Genomic DNA, 22,179 nt, shown 5'->3' on the forward strand with positions numbered 1-22,179 from the left:
CTGTTCATTGACGCAGTGGTGATGAAGGGTTTCGAAATCTTACCGCAGCTACAAATTGCTTGCCAGACCATAGCTTTCTTACCAAATTTTTCGACTTCAATCGATGTCTCGGACTGGTTTAACACTTGCCTATCTCGCACCGTATAATATTGTGGCCCCGGCAAGAATTTGTAATCGAGTTTCACGTCGGTTTCGTCGTCCATGATTATGCAGTTCAAATTTCCAGCAAGAATCGTATTGTACAGCTTTCGAACCCTCGGCCTGATCGATGCTTCTTGTTTCGGACTACGTTTTGGTTGTTTCTGCTTCTTATAGGTTCGAAGATTCAAACATTCTTTAGCACGAAGAACATTTGACTTCGAAGTGCCCACTTTTTTGGCCACATCCCGAACTGAAACCTCCTTCTTTTGCTCGAACGCCTTCAGTATACGTTTATCTAACTGAGGGTTAGCAGGACCTTTTTTTCGACCCGTTTCCGGTTTATCCTCAAAGGTGTTATCCTCACCTAACTTCCTGATTGCATTTCGCACGGTTTTTTCACTTACTGCTTCCATTTTTGCTATCGTATATTCGTCCACGTTCTGTGCACCATTTGTACACAATTTTTCGAGGTTGTTCTGCTGAAAGTCCACGCATTTCGAAACGAAGTAATGAAAACGAATAAACAACTGCACAAGTGATTAGAGAAGAGTGTAAACAACAGGACGCAGTCAAAAAAATTAACAGATTCTTAACTATTGCGAAATGGCAGCGGTTTTTGGTTGCGTCCATACTTTCTGGCACAGTCTTTATGTTATTTAATTTTAGTTGAAATTTCGATGTAAATCTTATTGAAAAAAAACTATTTAATCACTTGTTTTTGAAAATACAGATATTCTGATCCCGAGTCAAAATAAATCTTCAACCTATGTGCTAGAATAAGGAAGACGAGCAAGACGATGTCCGCCCAATGATTTTTCGTGCAATGATTTATTACGAATTTCGTCGTGGATTTTCAAGACAAGAGTGCTTCTTTCAGCTTAGTTCGACTCTTGGAAGTGTAGCACCATCCTATGTGACTGTAAAAAAAACTGGTAGAACGAATTCAATCGTGATCCTAGTTCGCTTGCCGATGAATTCAAAGAAGGTCGTTCAAAATCATATGTTTTGCCAGAAAACAAAATGCTCGCTTTGAAAAATCGACATGTGACGTAGCGTGAAATGGAGGCAGATTCGGGCATTAGTGTGAAAAGCTTATATGTTATTTTGCATCAACCTTTAGTCGTGAAAAAAAATTTGTTCACGTTGCATCCCACATAATTTGACAATCGCTCAAAAAAAGACTCGTGTCGATTGGTGCAAAGAAATCTAAAAAAAATAAATTATTGTGCTTCAAATTTGGTGTATAACATCTACATAGGTGATGTAACATGGATTTACTCATGTGGGTTCGAAACAAAACAGCAGTCGTCTGTGTTCGGGTGTTCCTAGAACAACCAAATCCAACAAAAGTTGTTCGCTCTCGAAGCACTTCAAAGAAAATGGTGGCTTGTTTTTTTTTTTAAATAAACGAACATGTCGCTTCCATTACTTTAGAGGATTGTAAGACCGTCAATTCTTATTGGTATTCCACCATTTGTTTGCCAGAAGTTTTTCGTTATATAAGGTAAACGAACGCAAAACACAAAAGCATTCTTCCTCACGATAATGCAAGCTCTCAAACATCAGCTCAAACAACCGAATATTTGAGCACCTAATACGTTGAACTGATGGGCCACCCGCTGTATAGTCCTGACTTGGCACCTAACGACTTCTTTTTTTTTGCTTCCGTGAACAATAGCGTTCTGAAACCTTTCATTTTAATCTAAATTTAAATCCCAGCCATCTCTCAGAAAATTGAACACATGTTGGAACCAGAAGTCACAACGGATAATATTGAATAGCATTCTAATGTTAAGCAAGACCTTTCGTATAAATCTAAGTTTGTGAAAAAACGATCGGTTTTTACAGTGATCCCCCGGTGAATGACCGATAGGTTAGAACCGGGCTAAAATAAACAACTAACTAACTAACTACAGTGATTGCATACCCTTTCTATACATATAAGACAGACAAAAACGACAAAATAAAAGTGTGAATATTCATAATGTACAGAGTGAAAATATTCGAAAATTAATTATAACGGAATTTCAATGCTGATGATGGAAATCTGTATTAGATATGATTTGCTATTCAAAGTAATAGTGAATTTCCGAGTATTTATTTACATATCAGTATTATGTTCCTTTTCAATTAATTTTACGAACAGCAGAAACAACAAAATGATAATGAGCTGTTATTGGGCCATTGATCAAGTTTGAAGATCAAATGACTGTGACTTTGGGTTCCGGGGATATAATGGAATAAGTGACGTAACCGACAGAACGCGTTGTTTTAAAATGTTTAAGCCGTTTTCAACAAACTTAGGCTCGTTTACTATTGGGCCATTGATCAAGTTCCAAGTTCAAATGGCTGTGACTCCTGATTCCGGAGATGTAATAACATAAGTGACGTAATCGACAAAACGCATTGTTTTTTTACCGCTCAACTTTCTCAGAAATGACTGAACCGATTTTATCAAACTAAGGCTCGTTTGAAAGCTTCTATTAAGTCATTGATCAGGTTCGAAGATCAAATGACTGAGACTGTTGGTTCCGGAGATATAATGGTATAAGTGACGCAACCGGCAAAACGCACTTTATTTCTCATCCTTCAATTTTCTCAAAACAGATTTAACCGATTTTTAGGCTCGTTCGAGACTAAAATTGGTCTGTGAGTCGATTTCGAAGATCATATGGCTGACATTTCAAATTTCGGAGATATAATTGTACAAGTGACGTAATCGATAAACTAATTTTTTTCTATCCGTATAGTTATGTCAGATAGTGCTCATACAAAAATGAATTTTTGCTGGTACGCTTGGTCTGAGGAATATTGCGGAATATGTGACATAAACACTGAAGCATACTTTTGTAAACTACCCGAATCAATATGAATAAATTGTTGTCAAAAATGAGCCCATTAGTGTAGTAAAAATTATCTCAATCAAATGGCAAAAAAATTTTTTTAAGAGACTGTGTCGATGAAAGAGAAAGATATTATCATACCTAGGTGGATAAGAAGAGGTTTTGTACACGTACTTTTCACTTGCCGCTTTTATACGGCTAGCTTCTTCTGTGGCTCAGTTGATAAAAGGACGTATATACATCAAATATACGATCATATCGCCGAAACCGGAAATGATCACCACATACCTTTTAAACCTAATCAATAATCAGCTTTAAAAAGGGAACGAGTCATTTCGTCGAAAGCCGTGTCACCGAATTGGTCATGAATCGGAATTTATTATTTTACTGAAACATCGAGCATAGCATGAATACAGTTTGTTTTTTAAATATGATAATACGACCATAGATGCAATGTAATATAACGAATAACTGTTTTGCTACCCGACGTTTCGACTTCTGAAGTTGGTCTTTATCAAATTGAATGGATAGAGAAAATGTTGAAGAGTACACACACACATTTTGTGTTCTCATTGGCTAGAACCAAATGGTAGGGGTCTCCTCCATTTCAATCAAAAACCAGTCCTCCTTTGCAGTGCGGTAAAATTTCATTTTCAATCGAATGATATCAGATGAAAAAGAAATTTATGGCCACTGACCGTCAGCATATCGATACAAATTCATATGACTTTTGCTGCTATTTTCAAGTGAAGCTCCCAGAATTCATCGTCAGTTGATTAATCGTACCTAGTTATTTAAAGTTTTGCTTCCTCAGTTTCGAGTGCCAAGTAGTCTAGCTGCTTCATTGTCTTCGCTGTTGGTAGTGAGCAAGATCGAATGAATAGAATAATAAATGGAGTAAAATAGGAACTTTAGGAATAATAAATGGAGTAAAGTAAGGAACAGTGAAAATTGAAGGACGAAACTATTAATTTATGTGTATTCTGTAATTGATATAATTTCAGCTACCTGTTTTGTCTTTCATCTATTATCTTGAACCAATTCTAATGTTTACATAAACCTCATTTGAAGACCGCTCTCACACTATTGAAAGAGATATTTTGTTACTTCAAGAGATCAACTGACGGTGGCTAAACTGAGTTTTGATTTAAAGAGAATCGATTTAAAAACGCAATGCTGCCGGTTCGGTACACCAGCGAACGTTGTGTGTACCAGAATGTGAAGTTTACTGCAGTAGAGAGATCGCCAGTGAGTATCACATTCGGTTTCAATTGAATTAAATGAAGTTTTACTGAGTTGGCCAAACGAATTTCCCGGATTGAAGAAGGATGCGTCTCAAAAGTAATATTCGCAAATTTTTATGCTAGTTACTCACACACCAGACTTCTGTTGAGCACTGATAAAATGGAATATTACAGAAAAATGATAATGTTTGTTCGATCGTTTATACCAGGGGTTCCCAAAGTGGTCGATGTAGACCCCTTGGGGTCGATATCCTTTTTGCGGGGGTTGACGTAAACGAAAACTGACTATGGGGGTCGACGAGGTCTAAAAAGCCACCTCCTATTGGTTGATATAAGTTGTTATTTGAAATATTCATGCTAAAAAAGTTGTGTTTATTTGACCACCCGCAGAAATTGGTAGGTATTGTACATCAATATTAAAAAAGCAAGAAATTGAATTTTCAAATTTATTAATAGGAGTCTGAGGCCTAAGTCAATTTTAGTAAAGGGGTCCATGACCTAAACTAGTTTGGGAACCACTGTTTCATACTTTTACCACGTACAATTTTCTTGCAGAATGCCAATTGTGGAAATAAAGGTAATTTTTATGGGGTAATATTTTTTATATGATTAAGGTAAAACATTTCTGATAGGGACAATACCTTTAATTGGTACGTGCTTTGCTTTTGGTTAGGCAAATCAAAGTTCCGGTAAAACTCAAGATATGCTTCCGACGTTTGATTGTAGTTTTAATTAGGACCTACCTTCCGTGTGTCAAATCTGTAAAGAAGAGAAAACAAGGATGAAAAAATTACATTTATACTATTTTTTATATATAATTTTATCGATTACTAGCTGAATGACCCGGCGTTGCTCGGAAATGTTTCGAGAAGAAAAGGCCGAATAAAATTCCCGAAGTTGTCCAACTTAGTTTTATGTTGCTATTCAATCAATTTTACCTTACACTTCCCATGTTTGGGGCACTTGCTGCACTTCCTCTCTCTTAAAATAACCTTTTAATCTACATTGACATAAAAGTGGTATCTGTATTTGTCAAGATGCATCGTTTCTCGTAGAATGAATTTTATATTGAACTCCCCTTTTATTAGTGAACTTACTACAGCTCTCCTCCATGATAACCCTTATGATCACCTCTTAGTAGTGTACGAAGTATCTGTGCTCTTCAAAAAGTATCAATTAATTAATTAAAATTAACAATAGCAGTACTACTTAATTCAAATTAACGATAGCAATACTATCTAGCACAAACTTGACATTCTTGCCCCTCTCTTATTATAAAAAAATCAAGATGAAAATTGATTTTCAAGATCCTCTTCTCCTAGTCTGAATCCGGCCCCCTATCTTGTTTGACGACGAATAAGAAAATGTAACAATAAACCTTTGTCATGAATATCTAAGTTTGTCGTGACTTATTTTTCTTTCAAAGGGGATATTTAATCACTTAAGAAGAAGTGTTCTCGACTAAAACTGGCATCATTTAATATCTGGACACACTAACAGCACTCCTAGTTGTTGGATCTGGGATGTTTTGACAGCAGCTCGTTTAAGAAATGTTACCTCTAGGCTTGGTATTACATTCCTGAAGTGGAATTTTACCTTTTGTTTCAACAGACTTTGCAGCCGATTCAGAGTGTACAGAACCATTGCATGGCAGGTGCTTCGATCCTACTGACACTACGAATCCTTCCAGGTCGGGGCTCGAACATACGACAACTGGTTTGTAAGACTAGTGTCCTATGCATTCAAACGCCAACCCGGGACAAAGGTTGCCTCTTCTAGTGCTAAAAATAATATCTTGCCTGAAACCGCAAACCGAAAACTATCTTTGGACACGTACGTAAAGATTGATTAACACTAGAAAGAAATTTATTCAAACAAAATTTACAATAATTTTTACATTATTTACAACCATTCAACATCAGTTCGTGCTCACATCTCATCCGACACAGTCGACAATTGTTTACGGTCGAGGCGATAGAAACAAAGACAATACAGTGTAGTGAACAATAGACTGTACGTAATGGGCAAATACGATTTAACAAAGCCTGAAACTTGGTCTACAAGGTCAAATTCAATTTGTATTGATTTCAAGCGCTGCAAAGTTTGAAAGAGATGCAATTGCATTTGCTTCGATTAATAACGGGGTGCACAGTGTTGATCATGACAATGTTAAATATAAAATCCCTGTGTACATGGTGGACAATGCCATAGAAGTACGCGTGCAAGACCTTCCCCCGCAGACCAGTGATGGGTTCGTTCGGGAAAGTATGTCGCAGTACGGTGAAGTTCTTTCCATCGAAAGGGAAGTATGGCTGAATTTTTTTCCGGGTGTCCGGAATGGCGTGCGAGTGGTACGTATGCAACTATGTAAAGCAATTCCATCTTACATCATTTGTGATCAAGACGGAAAACATCCGTGTAAAACGCTGATTACGTATGGAAATCAACTGTCAGTTTTGTGAACAACCTGCACACACGGCAAACCTTGCACTGAAACTGCGAAAAGGACAACTTCAAACAAAAACAAGGACAACCGCCCAACAACGGAAACTAGTAGGCGCAGTAATCCTGTTGCGCCATCAAACCAACCAGCAACTGCAATTAATGCACAACAAGGCGCGTCTACAGCAACTAACAACCAACCCAAGAATGCGAATTACAAGGAAAACGAAGAAAAAACGAAAACCAATAACGATACCACCGATGCGGCAATGGAGGACGACACGAGCCACGGACAAAGTACCCCTCAATCATCGCAAGATAAAAATGGAAGCTCCTCTCCCCCTAGAAAAAGGGAGAAACCGAGATCCAATGGTAAAAAAGTAATTTTATCTAATAAAACCATGGCTCATTCGGCCACGTAAAGCTTGTACGCAAATTGACCTGAATAAAAAAAATTATAAAAAAACCATTCAACAAATTATATTCTACAAAAAGCTACAAAATGGAAATGCACAAAAGTTTTATCAAGCCAATGCTCGAGGTGATGTTCCATTCAAATTCGATAAATTCACCAGAAATCTTATGATCTGACAAGGTATTTGCAACTGTGGACATAAAAACAGTGTTTCGTGACAAACAAAACTATGGATTCTCAAATGTACAAGCAGTGCCTGAGATAGAATTAGTATTTTTCTCATACATTAAATCTCACAATGGAACTGTAAATTTTTGGGCTGATTTGGTAAGCTGTCACTACAGCGGAGAAGTACCACAGAGGTATCGAGACAACGTGGTGGATTTCGTCGAAAAGGACATCAATTCACTCAGCTGCCCTAAATTCCTCAATTGAAAAAAAAACTGGGCAATCGTCAAACAGAAGTTGAAGAAGAGTAACTTGGGATGCTACAAAGATGAAGAGATAGTGGGAAGAATGGTTTGTGTGGTGAATCAATAGAGTGTCCAAACTATGATGAATGGTATTCATCATACTTTGGATTTCATCCAAATCGGAATTTTTGCGCATTTTCCCTCTAAAGTTCAATAAATGATCCTTATGATGACTCAAACTTTAGACCTCGTATTCACATATATCCTTTTAATCCCTGTAAAATAAAAATTGAGTCTTATGAGTCCTTTTCCACGATGACCTGATTTTTTGTTCGTATGAAAATTCCTGCAAAAAATAGGTACAAGGCACCAAATAATTAATACCTCATAACGGACGGATAAACTTGAACCGGCAAACTAATCAATACGACCTACGGCAACAAGAGGGATCCTCCCATCACCGTACCGGCGCCGAAATGTTTTATATTACGGTATTTTTCCTTCTGCTTCACGGGAAGTAACAAGCAACAAGTACAAAAAGGCGAAGGTTGATCCCAATCAGTGTTTCTCTGTCGTGTTTCGATAAAGCATTGGCAGCGAGAAAATCCTGGTACGTATGCCTAGCTTCCCTATGAACAGCAGGTTCACACGCTAGACCACTTTCCACCGTGGTGCTGCTACCATTCCAATCGAACCTCATCCCTTTCGATCCAAACCAAACAGGAGAAAATTAAAGCCAGTAGCATGGTATCACGAAACGTCCGTGTCTGGTGATGTCGATCGTGGACAACTCATCTCCTTCTGTGCCGAATGGTGGTTTCCTTCCATGCACCTCCCGAAAGGAAGAACGATTCCGACCTACCGGCGCTACCGTATCGTGATATTGACGTCCAAGTCAACACTCCCGGGAACCAGGCATGCAATGCATGTGTGTGCCCCCGACCGTAGTGCGACCCCGAAAACGGGCAGCAATAAACAAAACCATCAATACCGTATAATCATCCCGGTAATAACACATAAATATACGCCTTTTTCGGTGCCACTCTGACGTGTTGCGCGCGCTCCGTTCCGGGTCCGGAAGAAACTACGGAAAGCAGCGGAAAATGATTCCATCGTATAGAAGAAGAGCCATCGTATAAACATTCTGCATCAACGAAAAAAATGTACAAGTGAAACTGTGGCTTTTCCGTTCACACCGCCATATGGAAGCGTGAATTTATGTACCGAAGAGCGGGAGAGCACTGAAAAAGTAAAAGGTAGGTAGGTTATGGTAGAAGCCACCCGCGTCACATATTTTCTCCTCGCGAATGGTACACATTTCCATCTCGAGCGGAGAAACACTTAGCCGAAAAGCATCAGGACCGGATCAGTACATCATTTGGAATGTGAAACGCACCGGTAGGCTTTTAACCAAATCGAGCGTATCCATTGGAAATGTTTTTTTTTAACTTAATAATAATAATAAATGATGTTATTCTATGATGTTAAAGGGACATGTTACGCCAAAATATGGAATCTTGTACGAATATACTACAGAGAAATAAACAGATTATAAGTCACGAAAATTCGTCACAAGATTCAATATTAGCGCAATTAAAATGAATGGATATTCAGTTATAACTGTTTTTAGTTTTGTCCCGCGTTTCCTCTTCCACGGGTCAGTGCAAAGCAGCGTAACCGAACTCTACTTGAAATAGATGCATTTGAATGTACACTCTAGTCTTTTTTTATGCGCAGGATACGCACCGCAATAAAATATCGCTTGAAAAAACTCATAACTGCTAAAACTCGCAACAAAAAATCAAATAAAAAATTATTAAATAGATTTGGGCGTCGAGATTTGGTGTTATTTCAAAAAATACATTTTAGAAAAAAATCCATTCAGGGAATATAAAAAAATCGTTTTCGGAAATCTCAAACATTGTCCAAAAAGTCTCAGAGAGTCAATTGAAACCAAAATGTTCAGGTAAACGCAGGACAAAACGCACAACTTTGAAAACTTGACTGAAAACCGCATAACTTTGAAACGCATGAGAATCTTGAAAATTCACAAAAAAGCCGCATATCGTAAAAAATTAGCATAAAAATATACTTGATTGTAGTTCCTTTGTATGAATATTGTTTAAATCGTTCAAAAATTACGAAAGTTGTTAATTCACGCTTCTTTCGATAAATCTATTTATATAACACTTTTTAATGCTTTTACTTTCCACTATGGTATGAATCTATAAAGTAAACACAGTAAAAAAACCTATTCTTAATGCACCTAGTAGTGTGATAATGCCTTTCTCTTGTCATTGACACAGTCTCATTAAAACATCTTTTGCCTTGTTTTATTAGGATAATTTCTGACGCGAATTTAAGCTCATTTTTATATAAAATCGTTTCATTCATCGTTCATGATTCGGATAGTTCAAAAAAGCATATTTCAGCGTTAACATCACATATTCGGCAGCATTCCTCAATCAATTCTAAAGTAATTGGATCAACTATATTGGAGAAAATTGAGCGGTAATGAATTTTGTCGTTTACGTCACTTATATCATTACACATCCGAAATAGGGAAAGATAGCCTTTTGATCTTCAAGTTTGTATAATGCCTCAATAGTAGCTTTCAAACGAGCCTAAGCTTGTTAATATTGGTATAGTAATCTCCGAAAAAATTGAGTTGTAAAAAGCTGTTTTAATCCACCTAGCGGTGCTATAATACCTTTCTCATATAACTCATGTTTTCATAATAATAAAGATTTCTTTAAAAAACTTTTTTTAAATATTGAATAACAACAAAAAGTTTGTTTGAGCATACATTAACATAACCTTTTAAATTTGTAACAGTTTTGAGTAACCGGAAGGGAGATTTTTTTTTGTAACCGGAAGTGAGATCCGAACAAAGGTCAAAACCAGTCAATTTTTGTAGACTCTCCTGAAAATGAAATTTTTATACTTATTAGTCTGTAATTCCGGAGCCAGAAGTTCTATCCTGTTGAAATTTTGTAGACTTTTGAGACTTTTCATTTGAATCTAAGTTTGTGAAAATTGGATGAGCGGTCTCTGAGAAAATCGAGTGAACTTTTTCAGTTCATTCTGCACATTTTACCCCGTAACTCCCGAACTGGAAGTCGGATCTAGAAGAAATTCAATAGTCCTATGGGACTATAAGCCCTAAAATTCGGTTGAGTGGATTTCACAGTGATTGCATAACCTTTCTATATGAGAAAGGCAAAAACGGTTACGTCACTTATACCATTACATCTTCGGAGCCAAAAGTGATAGCCATTTGATCTTCAAACTTGATCAATTATATAATAGTACCTTTCAAACGAGCTTATGCTTGTTGAAATCGGCTGTACTATTTCCGAGAAAAATGAGCGTTTTGTCGGTTACGTTACTTATACCATTACATTCCCGAAGTCGGAATTGACAGCCAATTGTTCTTCAAACTTGATTCGCTTTGTAGAAATCGGTTTAATAATTTCGGTGAATAAAATTCGGTTTTGTTGGTTACCAAATAAAAATTTTTTTTTTATTAGGCTCATTTGCTTTAGCTTAACGTGGCCGATTGTCTTGTTGTTAGGGAGAGAGAAAGGGATGCCGTATTACGGGGCGGCATACTCCCCAGTTAGTAAGGGGACATAGGGAGGGTGGGACCTACACAGTATTGAATTGAAATTTGAATACATCATTGGTTTGTGGCATACATCTTTTAGACACATTTTGCGTTCGATGAATCTTCATGTTTTTCAGCTTGTAGCAATGAAGAGATTATTCTGGATTGGGATGCTTCGTTGGTGTGTTCTGACGTTGATGTGACGTTTTTGGGTAGCTTCCAGCAACTCAGTCAGTTCAAGGCAGGTGCATGCTCCGAAGCATCGTTTACACAGGCCATACTTCCAGCAACGTAAAGAAGAGTGCGGTAGAGCTGTAGACGAGAAAGAGATAGGGAGAGCACTAAATTTGAGCATTGATAGTTTTCAAGAAGTTATAGATGAGAGTCATATAAGGAAGATTTCGAGTTGCCAAGACGTCGCGGACTGGTACGAAGGGTGGTATACCTCGGGCCCGAAGGGAACCTATGAGTTGGGACCTGGCATCACAATTCTCGACACATGTCCAAACAACATGTTCGATGTCATGATAACCCTCACCGCAAACGCAGACACCACTCTCAGCGAGCCCCACACGACGGAGATGCGTGCTGAACATATAATGATTAGACATGAGCCTTGACATTACACGAATAAAGTCTCGGCTCACGTCTAACCCCCGGAACCAAGCTTTCGTCGATACCTGTGGGATTATTGAGTGTAACCATCGTCCCAGAGTTCCACTATTCCATGTATTCTGCCAGCTAGCTAGAGTTTTCTGACGACAGCAACTGAAAAATTCATTGAAGCAGATTGGTCAACCTGATCAGGTTTCCTGGGTGAGAGCCCCACCAAGTACCGGTTATTGTACGAAGGAAATTGATTCTCTGTAGGCATTTTCGTTTCAAATACCTAATGTGACATCCCCAGGTACCTTTGGAATCGAACCAGACCCCGAGATATTTAAATGTGAAAACCTGAGCTATGGTTTCACCCCCTAGTTGAAGATGTAATTGCGCAGGTTCTCGCTTCCTTGAAAATACAGTGTCAGATTTTAAACAAAAGTTAAAATTAACCTCGAAATGGTTCACAGTCTTAAGGGCCGTGAAAAACTCAGAGTATGAAGTGGAGTGAAGCGAATTCTCTCACGGCTCATGCAACGAGTTCTTGTAGCATCTTCTACCAGATTGAAAATGTTGTATACAATGTAGAGAAATATCGAGCCGCTTTCTGCCAAATTATCGGCAATCACCAACACTGCTTGTACATTTTAATTAGCTCTTTATAATCACATCAAGCTAACTAGTTGCAATACATAATTTGAACGCTATGTTAAGGCTACTACAATACAACATTTATGTCGCATTTCTGTTGATTTAATGGTAGTTCAGTGCTTTCACTTAAAGTAATAGAGCATAAGGGTGCCTGTTGTTAACATGCTTTCAAAAATTTTGATTACAAAATATTTGACTTTGCTTATTTCGATCGAAAATGATGGCTGTGATGACATGGGTCACTGAGAAGGAGTTTGGTGAAAAGCGAGTATGAATCGGTGAGATTTAAAAAGATGTGCCCAATAAAATAAATTAAATTTGCGTATGGAACTAAAGAGCCAGAACTACACATTCAAAAAGCCGCAGGTCGCGATCCCTTTCATATGACATCAACCCGGAAAAGGAAGTGTAATCATAATTGAAATTCGAAATTATAGACTAAGACAATCCTACTTCACAATTCCAAAGACGCCACGGCCGAATCACAAATATTTCAATGTAGAATCTCAAATATATTTATCAATGTTAGGTGACAATTTTATGACAGAAAAATCGTTCTAAGGCATCTCTCGGTACCCTGCATCGACGGAAGCGTTGCACTTAAATCAACTGTCACAATATCGCATTCATCATCAGAACTTCTTTACGATCATTTCCAGAGAACCACCACATCATCTCATCGCATTCTTTTCCAATTTAGCTGACTAAAGAACTCCATTCGTATGCAGATGCGTCCCGAACCAGCCTCGAATACAATTGAAGTAAATTATTATACGATTAATAATTGAATTAAGATTAAGCTGGAAATGGTCAACGCCACACAGTATTGTTATTCCGAGTTGCTTCACCAGCACACCACGGATGCAACGGAAATTCTGATAGCCGAACTGCGCCGAGCTGAAATGATTTCTCCTTTCGGAGGAGGTCCATACCCGCGGCTCGACAGTCCATTATCGCTTGTAATTGTTTTATTATTAACATCGATGGAATGAAAATACTTGCGCATCATGGCCGCCTGGTGAACGATATGTGACTATGGTAAAGGTTCTCACAACAACCCGAGACCCGCACAGCCGACTGCTGTGAAGAGCCGTGTGAAAGCAGGGAATTCATCAGCATGTTGTTTTTTTTTCTTTTATCGTAGCTATATAGCCCCCTAACTGAATTCAATAATAATTGATAATGGCTTTGATATTCTATCCTATATTGAAAATGTTGTCAGGCTTCAGTATTTGCAGCGTCAATGACCTGATTGCAATACATTAAAAACATAAAATTCCTGTGAAGTGTTTATGTCACCATTCTATTTTTGTCATCGAGCCCAATGGCTAGTGTTTTTATTTTTAATGGACGAGGACAATTTCCGAGCATCGCCCGAAGCAGATGACACTTGTCACTTCCAACGCGCAACGATTCAAACGCACCCGGTTGTGTGATGATGTATGGGTCGGTGTGCGAATTGAATCATTCGATCAAAATTTGTTCTCAATAAAGCGTTTTCTTTTTTTTTTTTTTTGTTTCTTCCGTGAAGCCTGATGTGAGCTGGCCAATGCTACATTTCCAACATATTTTGAAGGGTGAAGCGCGGTTGTCTTTCAACCACGACATGTGACAGTATGATGGTGATAAAATTAATCAGTCGATTTATGTTTCGTATTTTTTCAATGTATTTCACTTTTGTTTGTGCGTAAAATATTTAATATTTTCATTGCAATTAACAGACTTCATACAATTTGCGAGCACCTTTGATCCCTGGCTACTCTTCATCAATCATTGAACTACTCCTATCTGGAGTAGGCCTGATTTGCTACAACCAAACACTATCCCGCCGGCAAAAGCTTTGCTATCTATATGGCAGCACTTAACATTTCATTAAAAATTGAACCTTTCAAAACGCTTGATTGACCGCTGAGCGACTGACTGACTAGCTAGCCCCTATAGCTGCTGGAACAAACGCGCGTCTGCCCACCATACGCGTGAAGCGAAACCGGTGAATTTTGCATCGCCGCTCCTTTTTACTGTCTCCATCGTCCCAACGGCGTCCATCGTGCATGTTCCGATTGTCTATTTCGTTTTTGGTCATCCTCAACACAACAGCACGGTTCAGCGGTGTTCAAGGAATTCGCAGTCGGCCAAAACAGCCGCTAGGAATGATGAACGATTGTCGTTGGGCTTGCTGAGGTCGACAGGAGCAGAGGGCAGCTGGTGCTGCTCTCAACAGCCCACATTCGGTTCGACGTTTTCACTTTCAAATCGCTTTCATTTTTTGTATGATTTTTTTTTCGTAGTACTTATTGACTGGCAGGCAAACGAATGGATGGATGAGGCCGTGTGTGTTGGATGAATAAAAACGAAAATAATTGAAAGACAACTCAATTACAGGCAGTAGTGGTCAGTTTTGTCTGAGCCTTGAATAAACACAATGATTGGGATGGCCGGTGAAATAACGACATTTTGAAATTAGATCACGACACTTCGGGGTTTATATCAGGATTCTATCGCATTTCCAACAAAAACATTCCACTAAATCGTCAGAGTTCGTTTATCATTGAAAAACAAATGCAATCGTTCGATTTTATACAATTCGATTTATCGAAATGCTATTATTCAAAATTGCAGTTTTCTAAAATGTTTGGTATGAATAAGCATCAAGGTGAAACTCAGTGCCCAAATAAGGAGTGTATCGAAAATAAGCTATCCACACATTTTTCTTTCAAATTATGATAAAAACGATATTTTATTTAACCTAAAAATTGATCCTTTATTGTACGAGGTTAAACTTGAGCATAATGAAAACCGGATGAAGTTTAAGTTATTCCTTCACGAATTTTCGAACTTTTGATCGAACGCTCTTCATCAAGTTCCGGACAAGTGTTGCATCGCATTTTTTTGACGCTTGAGCCCAAATTTTTTTAAACTCCTGCATGTTCCCAGCTGCCTTACCAGCCTTCTCGAAGATCCTCTTTACGATTGCCCAGTAACGTTCGATGGACCGAAGCTGAGGGCAATCTGGTGAATTGATATTTTTCTCAACGAAATTTATACCCTTTTTCGCAAGCCAATTGAGAGTGGTTTTGGCATAGTGAGCCGACGCTAAATCCGGTCAAAACATTGGAGGTGTACTATGCTTCTTATATAAAGACAGCAATCTCTTCTGGAGACACTTAAGTAGATAGATTTCTGCATTTAAAGTTCCACAGGAACATATTGCTTGCCATACCAGTACCTTTCAACCGAATTTCTCCACTTGAATCGACCTGTCCGCATCGCTCACGACGACAGTAAATTATTGTGGACCTGGAAGGGTTTTTGAGTCCTCCTTCACATAAGTCTCATCGTCCATCAAAATGCATGCATCCGGATCCTGCAAAAGACGCGAATACAATTTCCGGGCCCTTGTTGCTGCTCGCTTCTTCTGTTCTACACTTTGTTCCGAAATTTTATGCTTCTTGTTGGTCTTCAGGTGATTTCGCCTCTTGATACGTTGGATCATTCCGACACTCGTTCTTGCTTTTTTGGCCGAATCACGTATTGAAATTGGTTTGTTCTTCATGATTAGAGATACCACTTTCTGGTCCAGTTTCGGGTTGGAAGAACCGGGTTTTCAACCTCTTCCTGGTAGTTCATTAAAATAATAGTGTTCTCAAACTTATTAATGATGGTTTTAACACTGGCATGATGAATTCCAAACCGCTTCGCCAATTTTCGCATAGTAATACCCTTCTCACTTATTCATGTGTCCAGAACCTTAATTTTCACTTCCTTTTCAATACGCGACATGTTCAAAACGCAGAATTGCAACCGCACAAACAAGTAAACAAACAAAAGCTGATAGCCAAACGCACAGCATGCTGTGATCTGAGCATAAAAAACCATCACAAATACATGCGTACAACACAACTGTATGTGGATAGCTTATTTTCGATACATTCCTTAATGCCCCGTTTACACTTCTGCTGGCTGCCAGCATGCTGATGTCAGTGTACTGCCCTCTTAGGAAAAAACGTTCAACTGTGGTCCAATGATCCAAAGTATTAGACCAACGAAGGACCACCGTTGAACGTTTTTTTCCTAAGAGGGCAGTACACTGACACCAGCATGCTGGCAGCCAGCAGAAGTGTAAACGGGGCATAAGGGACGCAAAATTTCAACTGCATGAATTGAACGAATCATCGCACAAAGTGTAGGGTGCAAAACCGACACATAGAAATACGGAATATTTTCAGTGATTGATTGTGATTGTGGGCTTACGAAACGTTTTGTTCGCTAGTAAAGCAGTCACTAACTATGGATGGTTATAAACTATGAGTATTTTTAATTTACTAATATGAGGGAGACATATTTTTTCATGTTGTTTAAGGGGCGAGTAGGGTCTAACACTTTTGAAATATCATTTATTTTTCTCTTTGTATTTTCTTATAGTAAAACATTTGAAGAATATTCTGTGAAATGTGCATGACTAAAGACTGTCTCAGAAATTATGGACGCACTTTGATTTCGCTGTAAATAATTCACAAGTGATAGATATTCAAATTTAATTCGATATACTGATAATATTAGACTACAACAGAATATTATTCCCAACATTTGCTACTTAGCCTTTGTAGACTAGCTGGAGCACCTTCTTGCTAACGTTTCTCATTAAATTCCGTACCGACTTCTTGGCGACAAATTTTGACACTTTTTTCCAATCTTTTTCGAACTGTTGAATGGTTTCGACTGCCGAGACATGTTTCCTAAGATGTGCCTTCGTTAATGCCCAAAATTTCTCAATTGGTCGAAGTTTTGGGCAATTTGGTGGATTCATGTCTTTTGGGACGAAAGTGAAATTTTTGGTAGTATACCATTCTACCGTTGATTTTGAGTAGTGACAAGAAGCAAGATCTGGCCAGAAGACAACAGGATCCTTGTGGCTTCGAATCATGGGTCGTTTTTGTAAACATTTCTTGATGTATATTTTGCTGTTCATTGAAGCAGTGGTGATGAAGGGTTTCGAAATCTTATCGCCGCTACCAATTGCTTGCCAGACCATCGCTTTCTTACCAAATTTTTCAACTTCAATCAATGGCTCGGACTGGTATAACACTTGCCCTTCTCGCACCGTATAATATTGTGGTCCCGGCAAGGATTCGTAATCGAGTTTCACGTCGGTTTCGTCGTCCATGATTATGCAGTTCAATTTTCCAGCAAGAATCGTATTGTGCAACTTTCGAACCCTCGGCCTGATCGATGCTTCTTGTTTCGGACTACGTTTTGGTTGTTTCTGCTTCTTATAGGTTCGAAGATTCAAACGTTCTTTAGCACAAAGAACATTTCACTTCGAAGTGCCCACTTTTTTGGCCACATCCCGAACTGAAACCTTCTTCCTTCTTTTGCTCGAACGCCTTCAGTATACGATTATCCAACTGAGGGTTAGCAGGACCTTTTTTTCGACCCGTTTTCGGTTTATCCTCAAAGGTGTTATCCTCACCGAACTTCCTGATTGCATTTCGCACGGCTTTTTCACTTACTCCTTCCATTTTTGCTATCTTTCTCAGTGACAGTCCGCATTCTGTGCACCAATTGTACACAATTTTTCGACGTTGTTGTGCTGAAAGACCACGCATTTCGAAACAAACTAATGAAAACGAATAAACAACTGCACAAGTGATTAGAGAAGAGTGTAAACAACAGGACGCAGCCATAAAAATTGACAGATTCTGAACCATTGCGAAATGGCAACGGTTTTTGGTTGCGTCCATACTTTCTGGGACAGTCTTTATCGGAACGAAACTCTGCTTCGATTGACTTAAAAACTTACCAAAACATTCTTTAAATGTTTCATTATGACAAATAATAAAAGAAAAACTATGATTTTTGGATTTCCCTTGAGTAATAAATTGTTTCCATTGATTTTATAGACAAAAAAACTTAAAACGCGTTTTTTAGAAAGCAGTCCGTGTCCATCGTCATTCAAAAACTACTGCACCAATATTGATCAAATTTTGCATACACTTTCTACATATAAAAAACCAAACCCCAACGTTTTCCTTTTCGTTGTTTGTTGCTTTGGGGAGGTATTTCAGCTTCAAAATGGCGGATTTGTTCGTGAAAAATCGTAGTTTTTACTTTGAACAACCACAAAAATTTCAAAAAATAAATTTAAAAAAATCAAACATAAACGTTGGGATCTAGAAAAACTTCTACTCTAACTATGCTGCTTTGATTCGTTCACTTCTGATTAGTCTGAGCTGAGATACAGTGGACACCGCAATTCATGGTTTTTTTTAAGCATCCTCAAAAATACTTCTTCATCGACTTATTTCTCAATATTTTTCCACGAAAAAATTACGAAATGTTGTTCGAATGATCCTATTTGTCATGCACAACATTGGAACTTATTTTGTTAAACAATAATTGTAAAACATAGCAAAAATTATGATTTTTTTTATCATTTAGACCCAAATAGTTCCTATAATTGATTTTATTGCCTATAGTGAAATTTTTCATTTTTTGATACCGATAAAAACCTTTGCATGAGTTGTGTACTGCTCATTCGGAGTGTGATACTTGTGGTGGCCGACTGAACATAACTGTAATTCTTCGAAAAATCGTTAATACTCAGCTACATGGTAGTTCCCATAGACAATACGAATAGTAAAAAAATGACTATTCACAACAATACACTACAACTTTATAAGTGTACGAATCCGATCACTTATTATTAATCTCATGAAATGTTTTATTTCTAAATATTCTTATGAATTTCGAGTTTCTAAATTTAAACAGTCAAAATCGAGCAGATTCTTAGAAATTTTGTTTTATTGTAACCACTTATTTTTAAATTATGCCTTAAACATTGCTATATGATTTAAATACAACAATTTAGCTAAGCCTTGGTATTACATTCCTGTAGCGGAAGTTGACCTTCTGTTTCCACAGACTTCGCAGCCGATTCAGAGTGTACAGAACCATTGCATGGCTAGTGTTACGATTCTACTGACACTACGAATCCTTCCAGGTCGGGGCTGGAACATACGACAACTGGTTTGTAAGACCAGCGCCCTATGCATTGAACCGCCAACCCGGAACAAATACAACAATATTCGTGTTTTTGTATATTCAAAGGCACCTTTTTGAGAAGTGTCAAAACATATATGGTAAATTGTTGTAAAATAACAACAATTTACCATAAATGTTTTGACACTTCTCAAAAAGGTGCCTTTGAACATTCAAAAACACGAAAATTTTACGTTATAAATTGAACATTTTTAGCTTTATGTATTTCTATTGATTTTTTATTTTTTTTATAATAAACAGGTATAGAGTTCGCTAAAACTAAAGAAAAGTTTTTCGAAGTGTAGAAAAGCATGTCAATTTTATTCGAATTAACGTCATTTAGTTATGTCTCTGGCATTACCCAAAGGTCTTTTATTTTGATAACTTTTTTAGTTTTTTTTTTTTTTTTCATTCGACCTGAACGCGCTTTACTTCACTATAGGGTGTCCCAGTAAGTCCAAGCCCAATTTTGCTGGGCCTTTGTTGTTTGGCCAGCTTTTTGTGAATGTGGAATACTTTAGAATCAAGTTATGACAATAGATGCGATAACAGAGGATTCTAACGTTCGGGAACCACAGTACACCTGTGACAGCCACCAATAATGAAGCATCCCCCTCAACAAAACCATCAGTATCCCCTATAGAACAAAGTACACCAGCTACAGTAAAAAACTTACCCTCCAACCAACCAGCAACTGCAACCAATGTACAACATGGCGCATCTACAGCAACTCTCACCGAGCCAAGACTACGATCAACAAGGAAAACGAAAAGAAAACGGAAATCATACACAACACCGACGATGAAGCAATGGATGATGAGATAAGTCGCGGACGAAGTGACCCCCGAACCTCGCTGGATGCAAATGGAAACTCATCTTCCCCTAGAAAAAGGGTGACAACGAGATCCAATAGCAAAAAAAAAATTTAAGTAACAAAAATTTAAGCCAATCGGCTACGTAAAGCTTTTACGCAAAAGGCCAGAATAAAAATTTTATTATAAAAAAAAGATATTGAACTTTTTCCATGTTCACTATATTCAATTTCATAAACCACATCCAAATGCACGAGTTTTCCCCTTAATACTGTTCACAAGGTCTTGTACAACGTTTGGATATTTTTTTGCGTGGAAAGTATATTCAGTGAATTTTCTTCATATCTTCCTCCGATTTTACTACCTTAGGATATTTCCGGTTGGCGGTTCAAGGCATAGGACGCAGGTCTTAAAAGCCAGTTGTCGTATGTTCGAGCCCCGACCTGGAAGGAATCTTAGTGTCAGTAGGATCCATAGTACTAGCCATGCAATGATTCTGTAACCTTAGAAGTGGAAGTAGATGCTTTCGGAGGAATTTCTCTGTGTAACACATGGGCTGAAAAGTCCCGGGCCTAACAAAGAGAACACGATTTGTTTGGTTCAAAATTAACTTTATTCATCAATATAATCTCCATCAAGAGCAAAGCAATCATTCCAGCACCGCTCGAACATTCCAATATCACTTTTATAGAACGATTTATCATTTGCCTCAAAATAGGCCTCAGTTTCAGCGATAACCTCTTCATTTGTGCGAAAAAAAATCAGGTCTGAGAACGGCCAGTAGTCACTGGGAGCCAAGTCTGGCAAATACGGTGGATGTGGGAGCAATTCGAAGCTCAATTCACAGCCCATCTTTGCTAATACGGTTAAGTCTTTACGTACCGGAAAGATCACTTCGTCAACGCAACTTTCTGCTCCTGGAATCAAGAAATACGGTTTATGGACAGCACGAACCTTTTCGCTCAGTCTGTACGTGATTCAACGAGTTTTTCCAGTATTTTAATATGTCGTCTCGTGTGTTACGTCAACGCCTATTTGACCTTTATCATATTGTGTATCGTGATAATTAGTTTTAGTGTACTTGTTTCATTAATTTTTATTCACTAAGACAAACTATGTCAGATGAATCATAAGAAACAAATAAACAAAAAAAAATTGCGTCTGCTTAGAGGTTTAAGTTGAACTGCTAGGGGGCAATGACAGTTCAATTTGAACTGCTGAAGCACTGATGATATTAACGCGAAACATGAAGAAAATGAAAAAAAATGGGTGCGCTTTACATAAACCAGTTATTCTTGTTTCGAAGGAAACCAAATAAAACCGTTTCTGTAGCAGCTATTATTTTTCTATTCAGCAGTTCAAACTGAAATATATTTGTTTTGCGCAAAAAAAAGTTTTTGGGTTTTTGGTAAGTCACTTGACTTACAATTAGTGGTTTTACCCTAGGTTACTCTTCCTTCTGGCCGTTACCTTAAATCGATCTTATTTTCGCTTTCCTGCTTCAATTATAGTTCGCTACATTTCTAAACTATTATATAAGTAAGTAAATAGATTACTTACAATATTTACTGATTACAGATCGTCAACAGCTTGATTTAACAGTAACAAAAACACTCCTAAATGGAAAAAAATTTCCATACTCGAACTAGCTACCTTCTCCTTTTCGTAGGTGGAGCTTTACAAACTAAGCTACTCTGGTACAAATTTGACTTACAAAAACTGAAAACATGTGTCGTTAAAAAGATGATTATATTACTGTACACTGATGAATTAAATAAAAAATTGTGAAAAAAATTACTTCTTCAATCAGTAGAACTGCTTTGCAATTGAGGAACCCTTGACCATGGAACATCATATTCCGAGAAATTTACTAGATTAAACAATACATCATACAAAGACGTGCGAATGGTCGGTATATATATTATCTAATCAAATCCTGTCTGTAAATTGTCGTTGAAGTGCTTGAATGTCAT

At 37.9% G+C, this 22,179-nt stretch overlaps 1 protein-coding gene across 1 annotated transcript in view; it reads right to left on the reverse strand.

The window, feature by feature from the left end:
• LOC131430606 (calphotin-like) overlaps nt 1-22,179 on the reverse strand; it is a 287,389-nt gene that overhangs the window by 243,440 nt on the left and 21,770 nt on the right. The window contains exon 2 of the mRNA XM_058595706.1: nt 4,972-4,987. The gene's annotated coding sequence lies outside the window, so the exon portion shown is untranslated. The remainder of the gene's footprint in view (nt 1-4,971; nt 4,988-22,179) is intronic.

This window comes from Malaya genurostris, chromosome 2 (assembly GCF_030247185.1).
Source record: "Malaya genurostris strain Urasoe2022 chromosome 2, Malgen_1.1, whole genome shotgun sequence".
In the NCBI taxonomy this organism is placed as follows: Eukaryota; Metazoa; Arthropoda; class Insecta; order Diptera; family Culicidae; genus Malaya; species Malaya genurostris.